The 23,383-nt window shown below is 43.0% G+C and overlaps 1 protein-coding gene and 1 pseudogene across 2 annotated transcripts in view; both read right to left on the bottom strand.

Moving 5' to 3' along the window:
• The window catches only part of CAST (calpastatin), a 770,242-nt gene that overhangs the window by 440,435 nt on the left and 306,424 nt on the right, over positions 1–23,383 (bottom strand). The gene's annotated exons all lie outside the window — the stretch shown is intronic.
• On the bottom strand, positions 179–1,612 carry LOC147369999 (ethanolaminephosphotransferase 1 pseudogene; annotated as a pseudogene).

Genomic DNA, 23,383 nt, shown 5'->3' with positions numbered 1-23,383 from the left:
TGTTATCAGTGTTCCTAAACACATATGAGGGTTTGAAAAATAAAATCCAAGCATTTTTAACTCTGTATGAACCAAAGCATAATGGACTCCTAAACTACAAGGAACATTTTGCTGGGCTATTACATTTAACCAAAACAACACATGGTTTTATAAAAAAAAAAAAAAGTAAGCTGGGAGTTACTAGGTCCAATATCCCACAAGTTCAGATATGTATCATTCCTGCTGTCCAAGTACCACACACACTACGTTCCCATGTCTGTTAAGCAGATCAGTTTAGCTCAGCGGTGATGGATGAATATTTACAAGCGTCTTATTTACAGTACTTCTTTCTGCAGATTGCAGGCCAATATTGTTTTCTTCCACTCCCAGTCAATCCGAGTTTGGTTTTCTCAGTGAGAAGGGGTAAATGTGAAAATGGTTGCTCAGCTGCTTTACCACTCGTACTCCATAGTGGACGTGGGCCAGAGTGAAAGCAGCCGTCAAGGCAAACAGGAGAGTGCTCTCAACGTAAGGGGTTACTCCTACATTCACCACCATGACAATCACAAAAAGAGGAAGCAGCAACCAATTCAAAGTTGGGCACCGGGTACTGCTCATCTGACAATCAGCTGACATGTGCTGTTGGCAAAGGCTGTTCCAACCATTAAGGAGAACACTCTAGGGTGTAAATCTAAAATAGCTGAAGGTGACAGGAGGATCCATGCTGTAGGCAAAATGAATAGCAAACATGGAGAAAAGAATGGAACCACAGCTTCATAGACTGAACTGTGTTTCAACGTGTTATTTTTATAGCGTCTGAAAAAATTGAACAAACTCATTGGAAGAGTCACACACAGTGCACAACCAATGATCATGGCAGTGAATAGGTCTCTATGTAAGAAATTAAACAGGAAAGGTTCATACCAGGCCTCAGCTCCCACGGCCGCAGTCACTATGTAGACAAAAGCAATAGTCACCGGGCCAATGTTATGTCCCCATGGCAGGAAAAGAATCCCTGTGTTATACTTTCCCCAGTGAGACAGGATGAAAGAGAACAAAACTACCCATAGCAGGAGATAAAGAACAAAAACACTGGAACCAGATGATCCTCATCCAAAAATGGAATACACGGTGACGACAAAGTAAACACATGACCAACTCCCCAGGCCTGGTCAAAAAGCTCCCCCAGCGCGGTGCTGGAACTGGTTCTGCGGGTTTGGTTTCCATCCACGCCATCTAGAGTGCAGGCCATGGAGTTGAGGATGCCCACTACAATCCAGACCCAGTCGGGTACATGCTTGTGACCTGGTGCTGAAGCATAAAAGTCAGGATCAGAGTATGCCATAAGTAGGAAATTGAACACGACCAGCAGAAGGCCAGAGAAGCTTATCGGATCTGGAGCCAGCCAAGTAGGAAGTACCTGTACTACAGTGTTCCAAAATGGGTGCATGACATACAGAGAGAGTGGACTGGTATCCGCAGCACTGTACTTGTACTTATCAAAGCCAGCCAGCTGCTCCGGGCTCACGTATTCGGAACTTGTCCTGACAACCCAAACACGAGCGCCCAGTCGGCAGCAACTCTCCACGATGAGATAGGAAAATAGGAGCACTACATCGGCTGGGCAGCCAGTTCATGGGGTTCTCACAGCAAGAATACTGGGGTGGTTGGCCATTCCCTCCTCCAGTGAATCACGTTTTGTCAGAACTCTCCACTATGACCCAACCATTTTCGGTGGCCCGACATGGCTCATAGCTTCATTGAGTCATGCAAGCCCCTTCACTATGACAAGGCAGTGATCCATGAAGGGTGAAGTCAAGTGGGCCTTAGGAAACACTGCTGTCAATAAAGCTGGTGGATGCAACGGAATTCCAGTAGAGGTATTCAAAACCCTAATAGATAATGCTATCCAAGTGTTGCACTCAATACGTCAGCAAATCTGGAAGACCCAGCAGTGTCCACAGGACTGGAAAAGGTCAATCCTCAACCCTTCGCCAGAAGGATAATGTTAATAATGTTCAAACCACAGGACAATTGCACTCATTTCCCATGCTAGTAAGGTCATGCTTAAAATCGTGCATGCTAGGCTTCAGCATTACGTGAACTAAGAACTGCCAGACATCCATGCTGGGTTTAAAACAGGCAGAGGAACCAGAGATCAAATTGCTGACATTCTCTAGATCATAGAGAAAGCAAGGGAATTCCAGAAAAACATCTATTTCTGTTTGACTACACTAAAGCCTTTGGCTGTGTGGATCATAAGAAACTATGGAAAGCACTTAAAGGGATGGGAACACCAGACCATCTTACCTGTCTCCTGAGAAACCTGTATGTGAGTCAAGAAGCAACAGTTAGAACCCTGTATGGAACAACTGATTTGTGTAGGACTGAGAAAGGAGTATGACAGGTCTGTCTGTTGTCACTCTGTTTATTTAACCTATACACTGAACACATCATCAGAAATGCTGGAGTGGATAAGTTACAAGCTGGAATCAAGATAGATGGGAGAAATATCAACAATCTCAGACATGCAGATACCACTTTAATGGCAGAAAGTGAAGAGGAACTAAAGAATCTCTTGATGAGGGTGAAGGAGAGTGAAAAAGCTGGCTTAAAACTAAATACTGAAAAAACTAAGATCATGGCATCAAGTCCCATTATTTCATGGCAAACAGAAGGGGGAAATGTGGAAGTAGTGAAAATGTGGAAGAAGTTTCCTCTTCTTGAGCTCTAAAATCACTGCAGATAGTGACTACAGCCATGAAATCAGAAGACAATTGCTTCTTGGCAGGAAAGTATGACAAAGCTAGACAGTGTGTTGAAAAGCAGAGACATTACTCTGCTGACAAAGGTGCATATAGTCAAGACTATGGTCTTCCCAGTGGTCACATATGGTTTGGATAGCTGGACCGTAAAGAAGGCAGAGCACCAAAGAATTGATGCCTTTGAACTGTGGTGCTGGAGAAGACTCCTGAGAGTCCCTTGGACAGCAAGGAGATAAAACCAGTAAATCTTAAAGGAAATCAACCTTGAATACTCATTGGAAGGACTGATGCTACAGCTGAAACTCCAGTATTTTGGTCACCTGATGTGAACAGAACAGCTGAATCACTGGAAAAGACCCTGATGCTGGGGAAGATTGAGGGCAGAAGGAGAAGGGGACAACAGAGGGTGAAATGGCTGGATGGCATCACTGATGCAAAAGTTATGAACTCGGGCAAACTTTGGGAGATGGTGAGGGGCAGGGAAGTCTGGCATGCTGCAGTACACAGGGTTGCAAAGAGTCAAACACAACTGGGTGACCAAACAACAACTCTTAAATATAAACAGGCATCCGGGACTAACAGGTGTTTGAGGATAGCTGCTCATCTTAAGGTCAGGAGACAACACCAACTAACAGTAACTTAGAAGAAACAAAACTTCACAAAAAGAAAAGGTCAAAGTTCTTTGATGTCTTCAGAGAGAGGAGAGAAGAAATGGATACTTAACTGTTTAAAGAAAAATTTGGAAAATAAAATAATTCTAAGAAATAAACAAATCTATACTGGAGATGAAGGAAAAAAAACTCAGTGAGGTGGTTGCAAATCTCCTAGAAAATAACTAAAAATTATCGAAAATAGAGGAATGTAGACAAAGGTGAAAAATAAAAATAGAAAAAAAATATATAGGTTAAAAAAGACAACCATCCACAAGGTCAATATTCAAATAATGAAAGTTTTAAAATAGAGAGAAGAGAATATTGGGGAGGAGGGAATGAAATTTTCAGTTAAATAATTCAATAAGTTACCAAAATCATTATGAAGTTTCAGAACCCTGGGCACAAAGAAAGGAGCATTTTCAGAAAGGGGAGAAGACAGGTTTCACACAACGATCCTGGACTATACTGGGGGAAATGAAGCAATACTTTATCCAGACTGGGAGAAATTCTTTCTAGCTTGAAATTTCGTACCCAGGCAATTAAACGCAGGAGTAGAATAAAATTATTTTTAGACATGCAAGGTTTCAAAACATTACTTTAAAACTTACTCAGAAAAGTAATACAATAGATGTTCCATACAAAGGAGCAAAACAAGAAAGATTACAAAATCCAAGGAACAGGAGCCTGTTGACATAGGGAACAAGAATACCAGAGAGATGGTGAAAAGAAATGCCAAGCTCACAACTCTGCAACCTGGCTAGAGAACTCAGAAGACTCTAGGATGAAGACCTGAGTGCCTAAAATTTATACACAGGAGAGTGAGCTTGAGCATAATTACACAGAAATATAAGTAAATATAATAGCTCAGTTGGTAAAGAATCCGCCTGAAATGCAGGAGACCCCATTGTGATTGCTCGGGTGGGAAAATCCCATAGAGAAGGGATAGGCAACCCACTCCAGTCTTCAACTTCCCTTGTGGCTCAGCTGGTAAAGAATCTGCCTGTAATGCGGGAGACCTGGGTTCGATCCCTGGGTTAGGAAGATCCCCTGCAGAAAGGAAAAGCTACCCACTCCAGTATTCTGGCCATGGAGAATTCCATGGGCTATGGGGTCGCAAAGAGTCGGACATGACTGAGTGACTTTAAAAAATTAAATAAATAACTGAAAGTTTTAAAAAGATGATTAGAAACTCCAGTGGCAAACAGAAAGGAATGGGGAGGAAAAGACAAGATAATTAAAGAGTATTATATGATCCAGCTATGAAAATGTTTATATAGTCATACTATGAAGATATGGGATAATCAAATGATGTCTTACTGTGGATGAGGGATACGACAGTAGGGGAGAGGCTATAAAAGCATAATAGACCTTCACCTTCCATAGTGCGGAGAGGGTATAAAGCATAATAGACCTTCACCTTCCATAGTGGGAAGTCAGTGCTTAATGGCTAAACCCAAGAATTAGGAATATAGATAATCATGCTGCTGCTGCTCAGTCATTCAGTCATGTCTGACACTTTGTAACCCCATGGACTGTAGCCCACCAGGCTCCTCTGACCATAGAATTTTCCAGGCAAGAATACTGGAGTGGGTAGCCATTCTCTTCCAGGGGATCTTCCCTACCTAGGGATCAAACCTGAGCCTCTTGTGTCTCCTGCATTGGCAGGGGGATTTTTTACCACTAGCACCACCTGGGGAGAAGGCAATGGCACCCCACTCAAGTACTCTTGCCTGGAAAATCCCATGGATGGAGAAGCCTGGTAGGCTGCAGTCCATGGGGTCGCTAGAGTCGGACATGACTGAGCAACTTCACTTTCACTTTTCACTTCATTGCATTGGAGAAGGAAATGGCAACCCACTCCAGTGTTCTTGCCTGGAGAATCCCAGGGACGGGGGAGCCTGGTGGGCTGCCATCTATGGGGTCACACAGAGTTGGACACGACTGAAGCAACTTAGCTGCAGCAGCAGCAGCACCACCTGGAAGCTATATATATATATATATATATATAAAATATATATATTTATATGGGGCTTCCGTAATTGCTCAGTTGGTAAAGAATCCAACTGCAATGCAGCAGACCCCAGTTCAATTCCTGAGTTGGGAAGATCTGCTGGAGAAAGGATAGGCTACCCACTCCTGTATTCTTGGGCTTCCCTTATGGCTCAGCTGGTAAAGAATCTGCCTGCAATGCAGGAGACCTGGGTTCGATGCCTGGGTTTGGAAGATCCCTGAAGAAGGAAAAAGGCTACCCACTCCAGTATTCTGGCCTGGAGAATTCCATGAACTGTATAGTCCATGGGGTCTCAAAGAGTTGGACCTAACTGAGCAATTTTAGAAGAAATAAAATATATTTATATATCCCCAAATTATTCAAAGAAATGAAAGTACCATATTTCTTCAATTCTGAGACAACTTTTTTGCATTTCAACATGTCCATAATGAGGCTATGTCTCAACCCATGGTGTGACACAGTGTAACTGGCAGCCTTTATAGCATCATATAATCACAGGCATTAGTGACTGAATGAAATGCGGCCAATATTAAAATCAGACAAAGGCTGGCTGCCTGCCTCTGGGAAGCAGTAATTGGGAGGGCGGGTGAAAGGGACTACTGTTTAAGTAACAAACTTTTGAAACTGACTCTTTAAATTATGTCTAGGTATACATTATTTTCTCTGTTGGCTCCGATGGTAAAGAATCTGCCTGCAGTGCAGGAGGCAACAGTTCAATTCCTGTGTCAAGAGATTCCCTGGAGGAGGAAATGGCAACCCACTCCAGGATTCTTGCCTGGAGAATCCCTTGGACAGAGGAGCCTGGCAGGCCACAGTCCACGGGGTCACAAAGAGTCAGATAGGACTGAGGGGAAAAACACTTTCACTTTTTTCATACATTATTTAAAAAAATATATGTTTAAAAAAATTCCTTCAACCGCCTTGTGGAGAAATGTCCCTAAGAGGACAAGACTGGGAAGGAGGAGATGAGTAGGAGCTTGTTCATAGATCAGAAGGGGACTGGTGATGGCTTGGACTAGACTGAGAAGAATGGAGGTGGTGATAAGTGGCCAGATACAGGATATATATTTTTTAAAAAGCTGCTCAAATCTTCCCATGGATTTAGCATGAAAGAAAAAGGAGAGTCAAACGTAACTCCAAAGTGTTCAGCCTGAGCAGCCAGAAAATGAAGTTTCCGTTTCCGGCAATGGAAAGTCTGCAGGGAAAGCAGGTTAAAGGAGGAAAACATCAGGAGTGCAGGCGAGACACAGATGGACGTCAGGATCCCATTAGATGCCCAAGTGGGCGTGGCTGGCAGGCAGACTGCCTAAACCTGGAGCTCTGTTCTAGCTACACCAAAGGTCAAGTGTGGCTTTGTTTCTTCATGTTCCTATCTCCCCCCTTTAACAGTAGGGTAATTTTTCGCTTGCTTCTATAGATAGTAATAAAGTAAGCCTTTTTTTGTTGTTTGCACACATACTCAAACAAAAGTAAAATTTTATTTTCTATCAACTGGTTCAGTTCAGTTCAGTCACTCAGTTGTGTCTGACTCTTTGTGACCACATGAACCGCAGCAGGCCAGGCCTCCCTGTTCATCACCATCTCCTGGAGTTCACTCAGACTCACATTCATCGAGTCAGTGATGCCATCCAGCCATCTCATCCTCTGTCGTCCCCTTCTCCTCCTGCCCTCAATCTTTCCCAGCATCAGGGTATTTTCAAATGAGTCAGCTCTTTGCATCAGGTGGCCAAAGTACTGGAGTTTCAGCTTTAGCATTATTCCTTCCAAAGGACTTCTCTGGTGGCTCAGAGGTTAAAGCGTCTGCCTGGAACTCGGGAGACCCAGGTTCGATCCCTGGGTCAGGAAGATCCCCTGGAGAAGGAAATGGAAATCCACTCCAGTACTCTTTCCTGGAGAATCCTATGGAGGGAGGAGCATGGTAGGCTACAGTCCATGGGGTCGCAAAGAGTCGGACATGACTGAGCAACTTCACTTTCACTTTTCACTTCCAAAGAACACCCAGGGCTGATCTCCTTTAGAATGGACTGGTTGGATCTCTTTGCAGTCCAAGGGACTCTCAAGAGTCTTCTCCAATACCACAGTTCAAAGGCATCAATTCTTTGGCGTTCAGCTTTCTTTACAGTCCAACACTCACATCCATACACAACCACTGGAAAAACCATAGCCTTGACTAGATGGACCTTTGTTGACAAAGTAATGTCTCTGCTTTTTTATATGCTGTCTATGTTGGTCATAACTTTCCTTCCAAGGAGTAAGCGTCTTTTAATTTCATGGCTGCAGTCACCATCTGCAGTGATTTTGGAGCCCAGAAAAATAAAGTCAGCCACTATTTCCACTGTTTCCCATCTATTTGCCATGAAGTGATGGGACCGGATACCATGATCTTAGTTTTCTGAATGTTGAGCTTTAAGCCAACTTTTTCACTCTCCTCTTTCCCTTTCATCAAGAGGCTCTTTAATTCTTCTTCACTTTCTGCCATAAGGGTGGTGTCATCTGCATATCTGAGGTTATTGATATTTCTCCCAGCAATCTTGATTCCAGCTTGTGCTTCTTCCAGCCCAGCGTTTCTCATGATGTAATCTGCATATAAGTTAAATAAGCAGGGTGACAATATACAGCCTTGACTTACTCCTTTTCCTATTTGGAACCAGTCTGGTGTTCCATGTGCAGTTCTAACTGTTGCTTCCTGACCTGCATACAGATTTCTCAAGAGGCAAGTCAGGTGGTCTGGTATGCCCATCTCTTTCAGAATTTTCCACAGTTTATTGTGATCCACACAGTCAGAGGCTTTGGCATAGTCAATAAAGCAGAAATAGATGTTTTTCTGGAACTCTTGTGCTTTTTCCATGATCCAGAGGATGTTGGCAATTTGATCTCTGGTTCCTCTGCCTTTCCTAAAACCAGTTTGAACATCTGAAAGTTCACGGTTCACATATTGCTGAAGCCTGGCTTGGAGAATTTTGAGCGTTACTTTACTAGCGTGTGAGATGAGCGCAATTGTGCGGTAGTTTGAACATTCTTTGGCATTGCCTTTCTTTGGGATTGGAATGAAAACTGACCTTTTCCAGTCCTGTGGCCACTGCTGAGTTTTCCAAATTTGCTGGCATATTGTGTGCAGCACTTTCACAGCATCATCTTTCAGGATTTGAAATAGCTCAACTGGGATTCTATCATCTCCACTAGCTTTGTTCATAGTGATGCTTTCTAAGGCCCACTTGACTTTTTGTACAGTTCTTCTGTGTATTCTTGCCACCTCTTCTTAACATCTTCTGCTTCTGTTAGGTCCCTAACATTTCTGTCTTTTATTGAGCCCATCTTTGCATGAAATGTTCCCTTGGTATCTCTAATTTTCTTGAAGAGATCTCTAGCCTTTCCCATTCTGTTGTTTCCCTCTATTTCTTTGCATTGATCACTGAGGGAGGCTTTCTTATCTCTTCTTGCTATTCTTTGGAACTCTGCATTCAGATGCTTATATCTTTTCTTTTCTCCTTTGCTTTTCACTTCTCTTTTCACAGATATTTGTAAGGCCTCCTCAGACAGCCATTTTGCTTTTATGCATTTCTTTTTCTTGGGGATGGTCTTGATCCCTGTCTCCCGAACAATGTCACAAACCTCAGTCCATAGTTCATCAGGCACTCTATCTATCAGATCTAGTCCCTTAAATATATTTCTCACTTCCACTGTATAATCATAAGGGATTTGATTTAGGTCACACCTGAATGATCTAGTGGTTTTCCATACTTTCTTCAATTTAAGTCTGAATTTGGCAATAAGGAGTTCATGATCCAAGTCACTGTCAGCTCCCAGTCTTGTTTTTGCTGACTGTATAGAGCTTCTCCATCTTTGGCTGCAAAGAATATAATCAATCTGATTTCGGTGTTGACCATCTGGTGATGTCCATGTGTGGAGCCTTCTCTTGTGTTGTTGGAAGAAGGTGTTTGCTATAACCAGTGCATTCTCTCTGCAGAACTCTATTAGCCTTTGCCCTGCTTCATTCTGTACTCCAAGGCCAAATTTGCCTGTTACCCCAGGTGTTTCTTGACTTCCTACTTTTGCATTCCAGTCCCCTATAATGAGAAGGACGTCTTTTTTGGGTGTTAGTTCTAGAAGGTCTTGTAGATTTTTGTAGAACTGTTCAACTTCAGCATTACTGATCGGGGCATAGACTTGTATTACTGTGACATTGAATGGCTTGCCTTGGAAACAAACAGAGATCATTCTGTCATTTTCAAGATTGCATCCAAGTACTGCATTTTGGACTCTTTTTTTAACTGTGATGGCTACTCCGTTTCTTCTAAGGGATTCCTGCCCACCGTAGTAGATATAATGGTCATCTGAGTTAAATTCACCCATTCCAGTCTATCTTAGTTTGTTGATTTCTAGAATGTCAATGTTCACTCTTGCCATCTCCTGTTTGACCACTTCCAATTTGCCTTGATTCATGGACCTGACATTCCAGGTTCCTATGCAATATTGCTCTTTACAGCATCAAACCTTACTTCTATCACCAGTCCCATCCACAAGTGGGTGTTGTTTTTGCTTTGGCTCCATCCCTTCATTCTCTCTGGAGTTATTTCTCCACTGATCACCAGTAGCACATTGGGCACCTACTGACCTGGAGGGTTCCTCTTTCAGTGTCCTATTTGCCTTTTCATACTGTTCATGGGGTTCTCAAGGCAACAATACTGAATTGATTTGCCATTCCCTTCTCCAGTGGACCGTATTCTGTCAGACCTCTCCACCATGACCCATCCATCTTGGGTGGCCCCACATGGCATGACTTAGTTTCATTGAGTTAGACAAGGCTGTGGTCCATGTGATTAGATTGGCTAGTTGTCTGTGACTGTGGTTTCACTGTGTCTGCCCTCTGATGCCCTCTCTCAGTGCCTACCATCTTACTTGGTTTCCCTTACCTTGGAGGTGGGGTATCTCTTCATGGCTGCTCCTGACCTTGGGCATGGGGTTGCTCCTCTCGGCAATGCTTGTATGCTGCCGCTGCTGCCATCACACTTCTGTGCCACTGCCACCACAGCAGCCAGGCATTGTCAGCAAATGCACATTACAGCAAAGTAAGACAGCATACCCCTCCAGTAAATCTAAGCATGTTTCACTTAGACTTTGGTTCTTTTAGGCAGAATTATTCTACTCTAAGTATTGTGTTTAAAGGGATGCTATAAACCCTGTTTGTGAAAGTGGATACATCCTGCTTGGAGAAAAATCTAAAACCAGGGCTCCTTTCTGCATTGAATGATGGATGCCACATCTCTTAAGTAACCTGCTGGAAGCCCCTGCAAACAGCTGACTGGTCAATAACATCATGTCTAATTTCTCGGCACTCCCTCCACACACACACACACACACACACCCTGCAAAGCAATTAAAGATAACTACATTCAAGTCAGATGAAGCAACTCAAGCTTACATTCTTCAAAGATCACTATAGTCAGGTCCTGCTTTTATCTTTTCAGACTTTTTTTGAGCTGTAATTGACATGTGCAACATGTTGATTTGATACATTCATATATGATTATAGTCAACGATACCATACCATAAACTTAAGAGTTGCTAAGAGATTATACCTTAACTGTTCTCCATATTTTATTTTGTTTACCACACACACACACACACACACACACACAAACTACATGATATGACAGAGGTGTTAGCTGATGCTATGGTGGTGAGCGAAAGTCCCTCAGTCATGTTCAACTCTTTGTGACCCCATGGGTATAGTCCATGGAATTCTCTAGGCTAGAATACTGGAGTGGGTAGCCTATCCCTTCTCCAGCGGATCTTCCCAACCCAGGAATCGAACCAGGGTCTCATGCGTTGCAGGCAGATTCTTTACCAACTGAGCGATCAGGAAAGCCCTGCTATGGTGGTAATCATACTGCAATACATAAATGCATCTCATCTGACTTTTCAATTCACATTTCACTCTGAGAAACACTCTAAGAGACATAAAGAAATCCTTTTGAACCAAGAAAACATATTGACCTGATAAGGTCTTAAGCAATTACAGAAAGGCTCTTTGAAGACTTTTCTTGAGTTCTGACTAGTTTTTGGCTGTCGTACTTGACCTACCTCATGTGTCGGGGCAGATCTGATAGATCCCTTCAATATTCCAAGCATTGGAATCATCCTCTAAGATGAGCCAAGCAGAGTGGGTTGACCTTCACAGGCTAATTCTAGATGAGGAGTCAGAAAAACACCCAGCCAACAGGTTTTTTTTGGCTCTCTGCGGTTACAGACATTTCTATTAGTTCACACTTCTTTGATCCTTTTAGAAAATCCAGAGAACTTTCCATTTTTTGTACATTTATTATTTTCAAGTTCCAACTCCTCCACCTCTTTCTCTACCCCTAAGCACTTGAAACAAAATATTTGATCATGTTTATAGCAGTATATAGTTAAACATGAAAGAACAAGTAGGTTATTTTCACCAATTTCTAGTGACAATTTAAAGACTATTTTCTACCAAATTTTCTTGTTACACCCACACTGCCTTTCCCCCCAATGTTTTTTCTTATAAAAATGACTCCATATATATAATAGTGGTGTACAGTAGAAATATACACCTTTTATCAGTTAAGATAGGTTGACTATGTTGTGGTAACAAACAGCTCCAAATCCCAGTGGCTTAACGCAACAAAGGTTTCTCTCTCGCGCATAATACATTTCCTTTACGTGCTAGCTCCATGTCATTGCGTCCTCACCCAAAGATCCAGCTGGAGACGCTACAACTATCAGTTGCCAAGGCAGAAGAGAAGGGCAGCCCTGAAAAAAATGCACTGGTTCTTAAACGTCCATCTGGAAAGGACATGCGCATCACTGCCATCACATTTCTTCAAACAAAGCAAGTCATGTGACCAAACCTCATTTCAAAGGGTCAGGTAAGCATTAATGTTTTTGCAAAAGGGGCATTGAATATGAGTGAAGAGTTATACACCCTATTATTCACACTCTACACCCAAGTTACAGTGCATCTGATCTTAAATCACAATCCCTAGTAATAGAGGACATTCTGTTCATTTTTGCCTAGATGTTTTTCAGAAAAACATCTAAATTGTGAGTTCCAAATCATTGTCTCAACCTCACTCTGTGTGTTTGGCTAATGGTGTCACATTCTGTAGATAAATAAAGGTCATCATCTCATTAAATGAGTATGTTTCAGACCACAGGAAAATGTGTGACACGGTTACCAAGGTTCTTCACTTATAATGAAGGTCTGAAATGTCAGCAGGGGAGGCCAGGAGCCAATTTCTGGCTGGCAGAATCAGTTCCAATTGCAATTGTGCAACAGTAATTATGCGACTGTTTTCCCTCCCTTCTCCCTAATGTTATTGGTGTCAGGAAACGTGCTGTTCTTTCTGACAGAGTCTACATGGCTCAGGGAGATATTTGGGTGCATGTGGAGAAGGATTTAATTGAAGTAGGAGCAGTGAAGTTCAGGAATCATGACCTTTCTAGTATAATTGGACAAATCAGGCAGTTCACCCAGTTGCCAATCAAGTGTAGGTTGTAAATCCGCAGCTTACTCCATCCCCATCTGTGATATTGTGATACAGTAAGAAATATTTTGCTCTTGTCTCCAGTTCCTGGCACAGCACTCCTAAAACTCCTGAAATTTCTTAAGTGGCAGGGGTAAGAGGAGCAGCTTTTGTTATTCATGAGAGGCCCCTTTCAACCATACTTGTTTTGATGCTAATGTGGTGACTCCTGGATGGTTGGGCTGGGCGCAAGAAGGCTCAACGTTGAGAGGGTTGAAATTTTCAGTCTTTCCCCTTGACCTAGCTGGAGGTTGAGTTAATCACCAATGACCAATGATCTGATCAATCGTGCCAATGTAATACAGCCTGCGTGAAAATCCTAACAACCAAAGGGGCTCAGAGAACTTCTTGGCTGGTGAATGCATGGAAGTACTTGGAAGGCAGTGCCCCTGGAGAGGACATGGAAGCTCCCCTCCCTTTCCCCATGCCTTGCCTTGTGCCTTCTTGCATCTGAGTTGTATCCTTTGATAATAAAATGATATAGTAAATATATAGTATACAAATATATAAATAACAATTAATAATTAATACTAATTAATTATTAATTATTATATATAAATATATAGTAGATAAATAGTATATATAGTATATAGTAGATATACATATAGATATATAGTAAATAAATTGTTGTTTCTGAGTCCTGTCCCGTGAGCTGTTCTAGCAAATTGTCAAACTGAAGGGAAGCGGGGGGTCACAGAAACCTTTGATTCATAGCTGGTCAGCCAGAACACAGATGACAGCATGGAGCTGTGACTGATGTCTGACGCTCTGGGGAGGGCAGCCTTTGGGGACTGAGTTCTTAACTTGTGGGGTCTAAGCTGACTCCAGACAGTGTTATAACTGAATTGTATGGCACCTATCTAATCGGTGTCCAAGAAGTTGGAAAATTAGTTGGTGTGGGGAAAAAAAAAAACAGACACTTGGTGTCAGAAATGTTTAAAGGAGAGGAGAAACAGAAAAGAGTTTTGTTCTTTTACCATCTTTGTATGGTATCTTCCTAGGTGGCACTGGTGGTAAAAAAAAAAAAAGCTTGCCTGCCAACCATCTTCATATAGTGGTCATTTGTACAGACTCGATTCGATATTTCTTCCCTAGACTATGTCACTTTTCTTTTGCCTCTAGTCTCACTGCTTTTTGCTTTTCACTCCAACTTCCACAAAGCAGCCAAGAGTTATCCTACTGAAGTTCAGTTCTGATGGTGAAAGTCACCATCAGCAAGGAGTTTAGTGGCACCTTATTGCTTAAAGAATGCAACACAGAGTTACTTACAGAGACCCTAAGCACAACATTCTGTCAACAATTCCAATCCAACCTACTTTTCATTCTTTATTTTCCAAAACACTCAGGTTTTGTGCAGTATGAAACTGACAACAGTGAACACTTCTCAGCTGCAAACATGCCCTGGTTTTGAAAGATAAAGGTATAGCTGCTCTTCTCCATAAACTTGTATGTCTCTCTGGATCCAATCCAGGGTTGAGAAGATCCCCTAAAGAAGGAAAGGCAACACACTCCCGTATTCTTGCCTGGAGAACTCCATGGACAGAGGAACCTGGCAGGCTGCAGCCCAGTGGGTCACAAAGAGCGGGACTCAACTGAGTGACTTTCACTTTTCACTGACCCAAATGGTCTTTGAAAGACTCATTGATAACAGGCCTCCAGATAGAAACGGAATATCTGCAGCCAGTTTTTGATAAACAGTTATATATGTTGCATTTAAAAATAAAAAGTAGATCACTTAAAAATTATCTTAAAACAGTCATATCAGAGTGAAGTCAAGAATAGAAAGAAGAAATGATTATATTTAGTTATCATCACAGCAAAAACGGTGTATTTTAATACCCAAACATGAATGTAGCCTTAAAACCAATAGCTTAGTTTGGACCTGAGCAACTAATAAACTTCAGTTCCTGGTAAGATTTATTTTAATTCAATTTTTCAAATCATCCCAATTGGCTACACTGGCTAAGAAAGTTTATACTGTTGAGTAGAAAACAATAGTGTTTTCACTGGTTAAAAGACACATTTAGAGTATTTTTGTTTGTTAGCTTATTTGTATAATGTTCTGTTTTCTTCTCCCTGACCTTGGGTATTAGTGGGTCATTTGTGTCTGACTCTTTGTGACCTCATGGACTTTAGCCCACTAGGCTCTTCTGTCCATGGGATTTTGTAGGCAATAATACTGGAGTGGATTGATATTCCCTTCTCCAGGGGATCTTTCTAACCCAGGGATAGAACCCAGGTCTCCTGCATTGCAGGGAGACTCTTTACCTTCTGAGCCACCAGGGAAGCCCTCTCCCTGACCTTATATGCGCTCTAATCTTTGCTCCCTTTGGGTTTTCCCTCTAGAAGGCCCAGCTCTACTACAAACAACTCCACAACCTCAAACTTCGCACTTTTCTACTTCCTGCTCATAACTAAACCCAACTTCCTCTAACCTAACCTCTAATCTTCCTCTAACTAAACCTAATACCACTTCCCTTCTAGTAAAAGTTGCTTATTTTCTAGTTTCCCAAGAACCTCAGGGTTGGCAGCATGTCCATGCTTCAGACACATATTGTCTATTCTCTGCCAACCCTGGACCTGCTGAACTGACCCTGCTGAGCTGCGTGTTACCTGGTAAGACCACTCTCTAATTGTCATTGCTGAAGTCATCTGTCCACCTTCTGCACAATAGCTGAGCTTCCTTTTAGACACTGTCCACCAACCTCACACCTCCTACTTCCTCTGACCCTGAGACTCTTCTCAAATGGCCTTAACTCCTACTCAAGGAAAATAAGCCATCAGGTTTAAATTATATAATTTCAGCTTCTCACACCAAAGCCCTAAACTCTCCCATCCTCTTCCCTCCTGTTTCAAAGCAGAGGTTGCCTATTCCCATCAAAATCAATCCCTCCATCCAGGCTTAAACTCTTCTAGATTTTTCTTCTCCAAAATTGTGTACAAAAGAATCTCAGTTTGCCTCTCTCTCTCCCCCCACCCCAAAATTCCCCTCTCCCTCTATGTCTCCTAGCTCCTTCCCACTAACATTTAGCCATGCTCATGTCTCTGCAAACTTTTTTCTTTAAAAATCAAATACAGAATAAAACCCTAGATAACCCCATAGTCTTTCCATCCACCATCCTATTTCCTTCCTTCTGGTGTTAATTTTTTTTTTTTTAATTTGACTTCATTTTCTTCTCTTCCCCTCTTCACTTTAAATCTGGTTCCTGGGCTCACTATCCCACTGGCATTGCTCTCACCAAGGTCATCATTGTCGCTTGACACTACATCCATTGAAGGTATCTGAGATCTCAGCTAACTTAATGACTTAGCACCTGCCAATTCAATAGACTGATCCTTTTTTCCTACCTGAGCATCGTCTCTTATGCAACTTTGTTCCTGTCTCATTTGTTGGCAATCTCTTCTCCTTAACCACTGACTACTGGGGTCATGTTGGGAGGGCTTTATCTGAAATCTTTGCTCTTCTCTCTCTACACTCTCTTCACATCATCCACCCCTATCACTTTGTAGTAGACATCAAGGGGGGTCTGCTGGTCCCCTCAAATCACTTTTACCAGTCTGTGGGCCTCTCCCTTGGTTTTGGGTCTTTTTTCTTTCAGTGGCACCTCCAGTTTCCTTCAAGCTTTGGAGTTGGTTCTAACGCATTTCTGAGATGACTCTTAGGATGTAAGTGTCAAAGACACTGCTTCATGTTAAATGAGGTGAAGATACCAGGACAGTCTCATTAGAGTTCCAAGGAGAAGATCTAAAGGCTCCAAGATGTGGGCATTTTGGAATGGCCCTGTTATATAATACCCGAGAACCCATCTGGTGATGGAGGAAGAAAGTAGCTAGGTCTGGTTCATAGGTCTGGGTCAGCTTGGTACACTGGTACAAACTAAACACAGACTGCTGCTAGTCTCTCACACCCTGCATAACCCAGACACTGCTGTCCTGAAACAGGCTGGAATAGCATGAAGGGACAACTAAGGTTACAGCCTGGAGATGACACCCAGTGAGGTCAGGGTGTTGCTTTCAGGATGTAACATGTTATGCCAATGTTCATTACGTGTTATTCTGTCTCCAGTGTGTAGAACGGATGAATCCAGGAACCAGGGTAGAATTAGAGTCTACTCACCCCATTCCCAGTGGCCTCTTGTCTCTTGGGAAATTTGCACTTCCAGGGACCTAGACAGACTTTAATTACCATCCCCATGCTGACAAATGCAAGCTCTATCATCTGAATCAAGATTGCTGGGAGAAATATCAACAACCTCAAACATGGAGAGGATACCACTCTAATGATAGAAAGAAAAGAACCAAAGAGCCTCTTGATGAGAGTGAAAGAACAGAGTGAAACATTGACTTAAAACTCAGCATTCAAAAACTAAGATTATGGCATCTGGTGCTATCATTTCATAGCAAATAGATGGGGAAACAGGGATATATTTTATTTTCTTGGGCTCCAATCACTGTGGATGGTGACTGCAGCTATGAAATTAAAAGACACTTTCTCCTTGGAAGAAAGCTATGACAAGCCTAGACAGCATATTAAAAAGCAGAGACATCATTTTGCTGATAAAGGTCCATATAGTCAAAGCTATGATCTTTCCAGTACTCATGTATGGATGTGAGAGTTGGACCATAAAGAAGGCTGAGCACTGAAGAATTGATGCTTTCACACTGTGGTGTTGGAGAAGACTCTTGAGAGTCCCTTGGACTGCAAGGAGATCAAACCAGTCAATCCTAAAGGAAATAAACCCTGAATAGTCACTGGAAGGACTGATGCTAAAGCTGAAGCTCCAATATTTTGGCCACCTGATGTAAAGAGCTGACTCACTGAAAAAGACCCTGATGCTGGGAAAGATTGAGGGCAGGAGGAGAAGGGGGCAACAGAGGATGAGATGGTTGGATGGCATCACTGACTCAATGGACATGAGTCTGAGCAGACTCCAGGAGATACTGAAGGACAGGGAAGCCTGGCAGGTTGCAGTTCATGGGGCCGCAAAGAGTCAGACACGACTGAGTGACTGAACAACAATCATCTGACCCATAGTTTTCTTATGAGCTCCAAATCTGAATACAGAACCACCTGTCTGATTTTCAAATTAGATACTGCAGAGTCACCTGAAACCTAGTATGTCCAGAACTGAACTTATCTCTCCGTTCTTGCAGGATGTCACTGCAAGTGAACAGTGCTGGCATCAACTCAGGAGCTCAAGCCTGAAATCTGCAGTCTTTAAAATCTCTCATTTCTTTATCCACCATATCCAAAGCAATGATCAAGTTTTGCCAATTCTACCTCCTACCCTCCAAGGTCAAACTGCATCTTTCTGAGTCAGATCATTGGAACAGCCACATGGTGGCAGCCTCTATGACGACCCCCAGGGACTCCCACCCGCTGCTGTTCACACTGTGGTATGGCCCTCTCGCCCTCCACCTCTAATAGAACACAGTGAACATGATGGGATGCGACTGCTGAGAGGGTGACAAGATTACTCGAGCTTTCATTTCCTTCTCATTCTCTCACTTGCTTGTTCTGAAGGAATCCAGCTGCCGCTGTGCTGAGAGCCGCCCCGCAGAGACCTGGATGGCACAGAACCGAACAGAAGCCTCCAACAACAACTATCACACAAGGACCAGAAGTCCCCAGTCCAATAGTCCCAGAGGAGCTGATTCTGGTCAACAGCCACATGAGTGAGCATGGATGTGGCCCTCCCTCCTGTGGGCCTGAGACTTGGCATCATCCTGGCAGACACCTGGGCTGTAGCCCTGTGAAGCCTCAACCAGTGTCTCTAGGCAAGCTGGGCCAGGATCCCAACCCACGAACGATGAGGGTGTTTGCTGTAAGCTGCTAAGCTTTGGAGGGATTTGTGATACAGTAACAGTAACTCAGAGAAGGCAATGGCACCCCACTCCAGTACTCTTGCCTGGAAAATCCCATGGATGGAGGAGCCTGGTAGGCTGCAGACCATGGGGTCGCAAGGAGTTGGACACAACTGAGCGACTTCACTTTCACTTTTCCCTTTCATGCATTGGAGAAGGAAATGGCAACCCACTCCAGTGTTCTTGCCTGGAGAATCCCAGGGACGGGAGAGCCTGGTGGGCCGCCGTCTATGGGGTTGCACAGAGTCGGACACGACTGAAGCGACTTAGCAAGAGTAACTCAGTTGGTAAAGAATCCGCCTACAATGCAGGAGACCCTGGTTGGATTCCTCGGTTGGGAAGAGCCCCTGGAGAAGTGATAGGCTACCCACTCCTGTATTCTTGGGCTTCCCTTGTGGCTCAGCTGGTAAAGTATCCACCTGCAATGCAGGAGACCTGGGTTCGATGCCTGGGTTGGGAAGATCCCCTGGAGAAGGGAAAGGCTACCCACTCCAGTATTCTGGCCTGGAGAATTCCATGGACTGTATAGTCCATGGGGTTGCAAAGAGTCTGACACGACTGAGCGACTTTCACTTTCAACAGGTTGAACACAGTCATCTTACTGGTGTCCGCCTGTGCATTCATTCTTACCTTCTCTAATCAATCTCCTCACCGAAGCCAAAGTCTCCCTTTACAAGAGAAAACTACAGTTGTGTTGCTTTCTTTATTAACCCTCAAATTGCCTACTGCTGTTGGTATTAAGGCCAAAAATCTTTACTCTGCCCTTTGAGGCCCCCGTGATCTGGCTCTAGCTGGCTTTTTTCTTTTTTTGGTCTCATTTCACATCCCTTTTCCCATCCACTCACCCTGATCCAACCCCTCAGGCCTTCTTCCAGATTGTTGGGGTTGTTGTTGTTTTGTCTTTAACAAGCAATGTTTCTTCCTCCTTTCTGTACATTGTTCCCTCCGTCTGAAACATGCACCCCTGTTCTTCGCCTGCTCACTGCCACCCTGCTCTCAGATCGTCTCAGATGTCACCTCCCCCAGAAGGCTTTACTGATTCCATCTCAGGCTAAGTTGAGCATTGCCCGTGACACATTGCCATAATACACCACCCCAACATGACAAGGGATATTTGTCATTATTTGTTCTGTCTGCCTCTCCTGCCAAACTGCAAACGCCCTGAGGGCAGAGAAGATAACTCCGTTGTTCACGTCCTCATCACCAGGGCTCACACAGGGTCTGGTACACGGCAACAACCTCATAAATTGATTATTCGTGAAGGGAAGCAACGGACCAACGAATTGAGAAAAATGTATCATCTTACAGCATGACAAAATATGGTCGATTATTTCAAACCACCTTAAACACGAGGAAGCACACCAAAAAGCATCCCATGCTTTATGTGCCAAATGTCTGAGATTGACTGCTCATGCGAAAGCCTTTACAACCTAGGATATGAAAGCAGTGCGAATCAATCAGACTTTAGACATTCAAGTGCATATGTTTGTCCAAGTGCTCTTTCTCTCCACAAACATTTATTGAATGTCTGCTTTCTGATGGGAAATTTTCTAAGCTGAGAACAGAGACAGTAATGAAGTTTCTTGCCTGAGTAACTGGATGAATGGAGGTGATGGTAACCAAGATGGGAAAAACTAGGGAGGGACAGGTTATGACAAAAGTAACAATTCTTTAATGAATTAAAAGCATTATAAAAGCTTCAGTTCCATTTAGTCGCTCAGTCGTGTCTGACTGAACCCATGAATTGCAGCACGCCAGGCCTCCCTGTCAATCACCAACTCCCGGAGTTCACTCAAACTCATGTCCATCGAGTCAGTGATGCCATCCAGCCATCTCATCCTCTGTCATCCCCTTCTCCTCCTGCCCCCAATCCCTCCCAGAATCAGGGTCTTTTCCAATGAGTCAACTCTTTGCATGAGGTGGCCCAAAGTATTAGAGTTTCAGCTTCAGCATCAGTCCTTCCAATGAACACCCAGGACTGATCTCCTTTAGGATGGACTGGTTAGATCTCCTTGCAGTCCAAGGGACTCTCAAGAGTCTTCTCCAACACCACAGTTCAAAAGCATCAATTCTTTGGCACTCAGCTTTCTTCACAGTCCAACTCTCACATCCATACATGACCACAGGAAGAACCATAACCTTGACTAGATAGACCTTTGTTGGCAAAGTAATATTTCTGCTTTTGAATATGCTATCTAGGTTGGTCATAACTTTCCTTCCAAGGAGTAAGCGTCTTTTAATTTTGTGGCTGCAATCACCATCTGCAGTGATTTTGGAGCCCCCAAAAAATAAAGTCTGACACTGTTTCCACTGTTTCCCCATCTATTTCCCATGAAGTGATGGGACCAGATGCCATGATCTTCGTTTTCTGAATGTTGAACTTTAAGCCAACTTTTTCACTCTCCTCTTTCATCAAGAGGCTTTTTAGTTCCTCTTCACTTTCTGCCATAAGGGTGGTGTCATATGCATGCTGCTGCTGCTGCTGTCACTTCAGTCGTGTCTGACTCTGTGTGACCCCATAGACTGCAGCCCATCAGGCTCCCCTGTCCCTGGGATTCTCCAGGCAAGAACACTGGAGTGGGTTGCCATTACCTTCTCCAATGCATGAAAGTGAAAAGTGAAAGTGAAGTCGAGCAGTCGTGTCCAACCCTCAGCGACCCCATGGACTACAGCCTTCCAGGCTCCTCCATCCATGGAATTTTCCAGGCAAGAGTACTAGAGTAGGGTGCCATTGCCTTCTCCATCATATGCATATGTGAGGTTATTGAGATTTCTCCCAGCAATCTTGATTCAAGCTTGTGCTTCTTCCAGCCCAGCGTTTCTCACGATGTACTCTGCATATAAGTTAAATAAGCAGGGTGACAATATACAGCCTTGACGTACTCCTTTTCCTGTTTGGAACCAGTCTGTTGCTCCATGTCCAGTTCTGACTGTTGCTTTCACTTTCACTACATGACTATTCACTTGTCAAAATTAATAGAAATTTTCACCAAATGGGGTGAACTCTACTGCAATTTCTTTTTAAATTATGAGGAACATACAGCATGTCCCAAGACATACTGCAGCATGCACTTACACTGAGTTAGGAACAGCAGTGAAAGGGCAGATCCAAAAGCAATGACATCTGAGGAATAAGCCTGTCCAAAGAGACAAAGAGCTGCACTCTGAAAACTATTAGGACAATGATAAAAGAAACTGAAGATAACATAAAGAGATGGAAAGATACACCACATCCTTGGACTGGAAGAATCCATGTTGCTAAAATGACGATGCTACCCAAGGCAATCTATAGATTCAAAGCAATGCCTATCAAATTATCAACACTATATTTCACATAACTAAAATTTGTATGCAACCACAGAAGACCTCAAATAGTCAAACAATCTTGAAAAATAACAGAGCTAGAGGAGTCATACTCCATGACTTCATAACAGATTACAAAGTTTGACTTGATTACCATATAGTAATCAAACAGTATGGTCCTGGCACACACACACACAAAACCAGATACATAGACCAATGGAACAGGATAGACAGCCTAGAAATAAACCCACGACCTTGTGGTCAACTGATCTACAACAAAGGAGGCAAGAATATAAAGAGAGAAGAGACCATCTTTTCAGTAAAGTGGTGTTGGGAAAACTGGACACCACATGTAAAAGAAAGAATTAGAACACTCTAAAACTATACACAAAAATAAACTCAAATTGGATCAAAGACCTAAATGTAAGACTGGATACTATAAAACTCCTGCTGCTGCTAAGTCGCTTCAGTCGTGTCCGACTCTGTGCGACCCCATAGATGGCAGCCCACCAGGCTCTCCTGTCCCTGGGATTCTCCAGGCAAGAACACTTGAGTGGGTTGCCATTTCCTTCTCCAATGCATGAAAGTGGAAAGTGAAAGGGAAGTCGCTCAGTCATGTCTGACTCTTAGCGACCCCATGGACTGCAGCCTACCAGGCTCCTCCATCCAAGGGATTTTCCAGGCAAGAGTACTGGAGTGGGGTGCCATTGTCTTCTCCAATAAAACTAGAGGAAAACATAGGCAAACACTCTTTAACGTAAATTGCAGCAATATTTTTTGAATACATCTCCTAGAGTAATGGAAATAAAAACAAATGGGATCTAATTAAACTTAAAAGCTTTTGCATAAAGGAAACCATAAACAAAATTAAAGACAATCCGTGGAAGTGGAGAAAATATTCACAAATGATATGACCAAAATGGGATTATTTTCCAAAATATATAAACAGCTCATTCAGCTCAATATTAAAAAACAAACAACCCAGTCCAAAAAAAATGAACAAAAGACCTAAATAGACATTTCTCCAAGAAGACAGACAGATGCTCTTATATGTAAAGATGCTCAAATTGCTACTAAAGAAATGCAGATCAAAACTACAATGAGGTATCACTTCACCCCATCAGAATGGTCATCATCAAAAAGTCTACAAATAATAAATGTCAGAGAGGGTATGGAGAAAAGGTAACCCTCCTACACCATTGGTGGGGATGTAAATTGGTGCATCCATTGTGGACAACAGTCTGAAAGTTCTTTGAA

This window comes from Bos grunniens, chromosome 7 (assembly GCF_055505025.1).
Source record: "Bos grunniens cultivar Pamir isolate PY7600 chromosome 7, Bosgru_T2T1.0, whole genome shotgun sequence".
In the NCBI taxonomy this organism is placed as follows: Eukaryota; Metazoa; Chordata; class Mammalia; order Artiodactyla; family Bovidae; genus Bos; species Bos grunniens.
The sequence above is the reverse complement of the archived record's forward strand: the minus strand, read 5'-3'. Positions and strand labels throughout refer to the sequence as shown.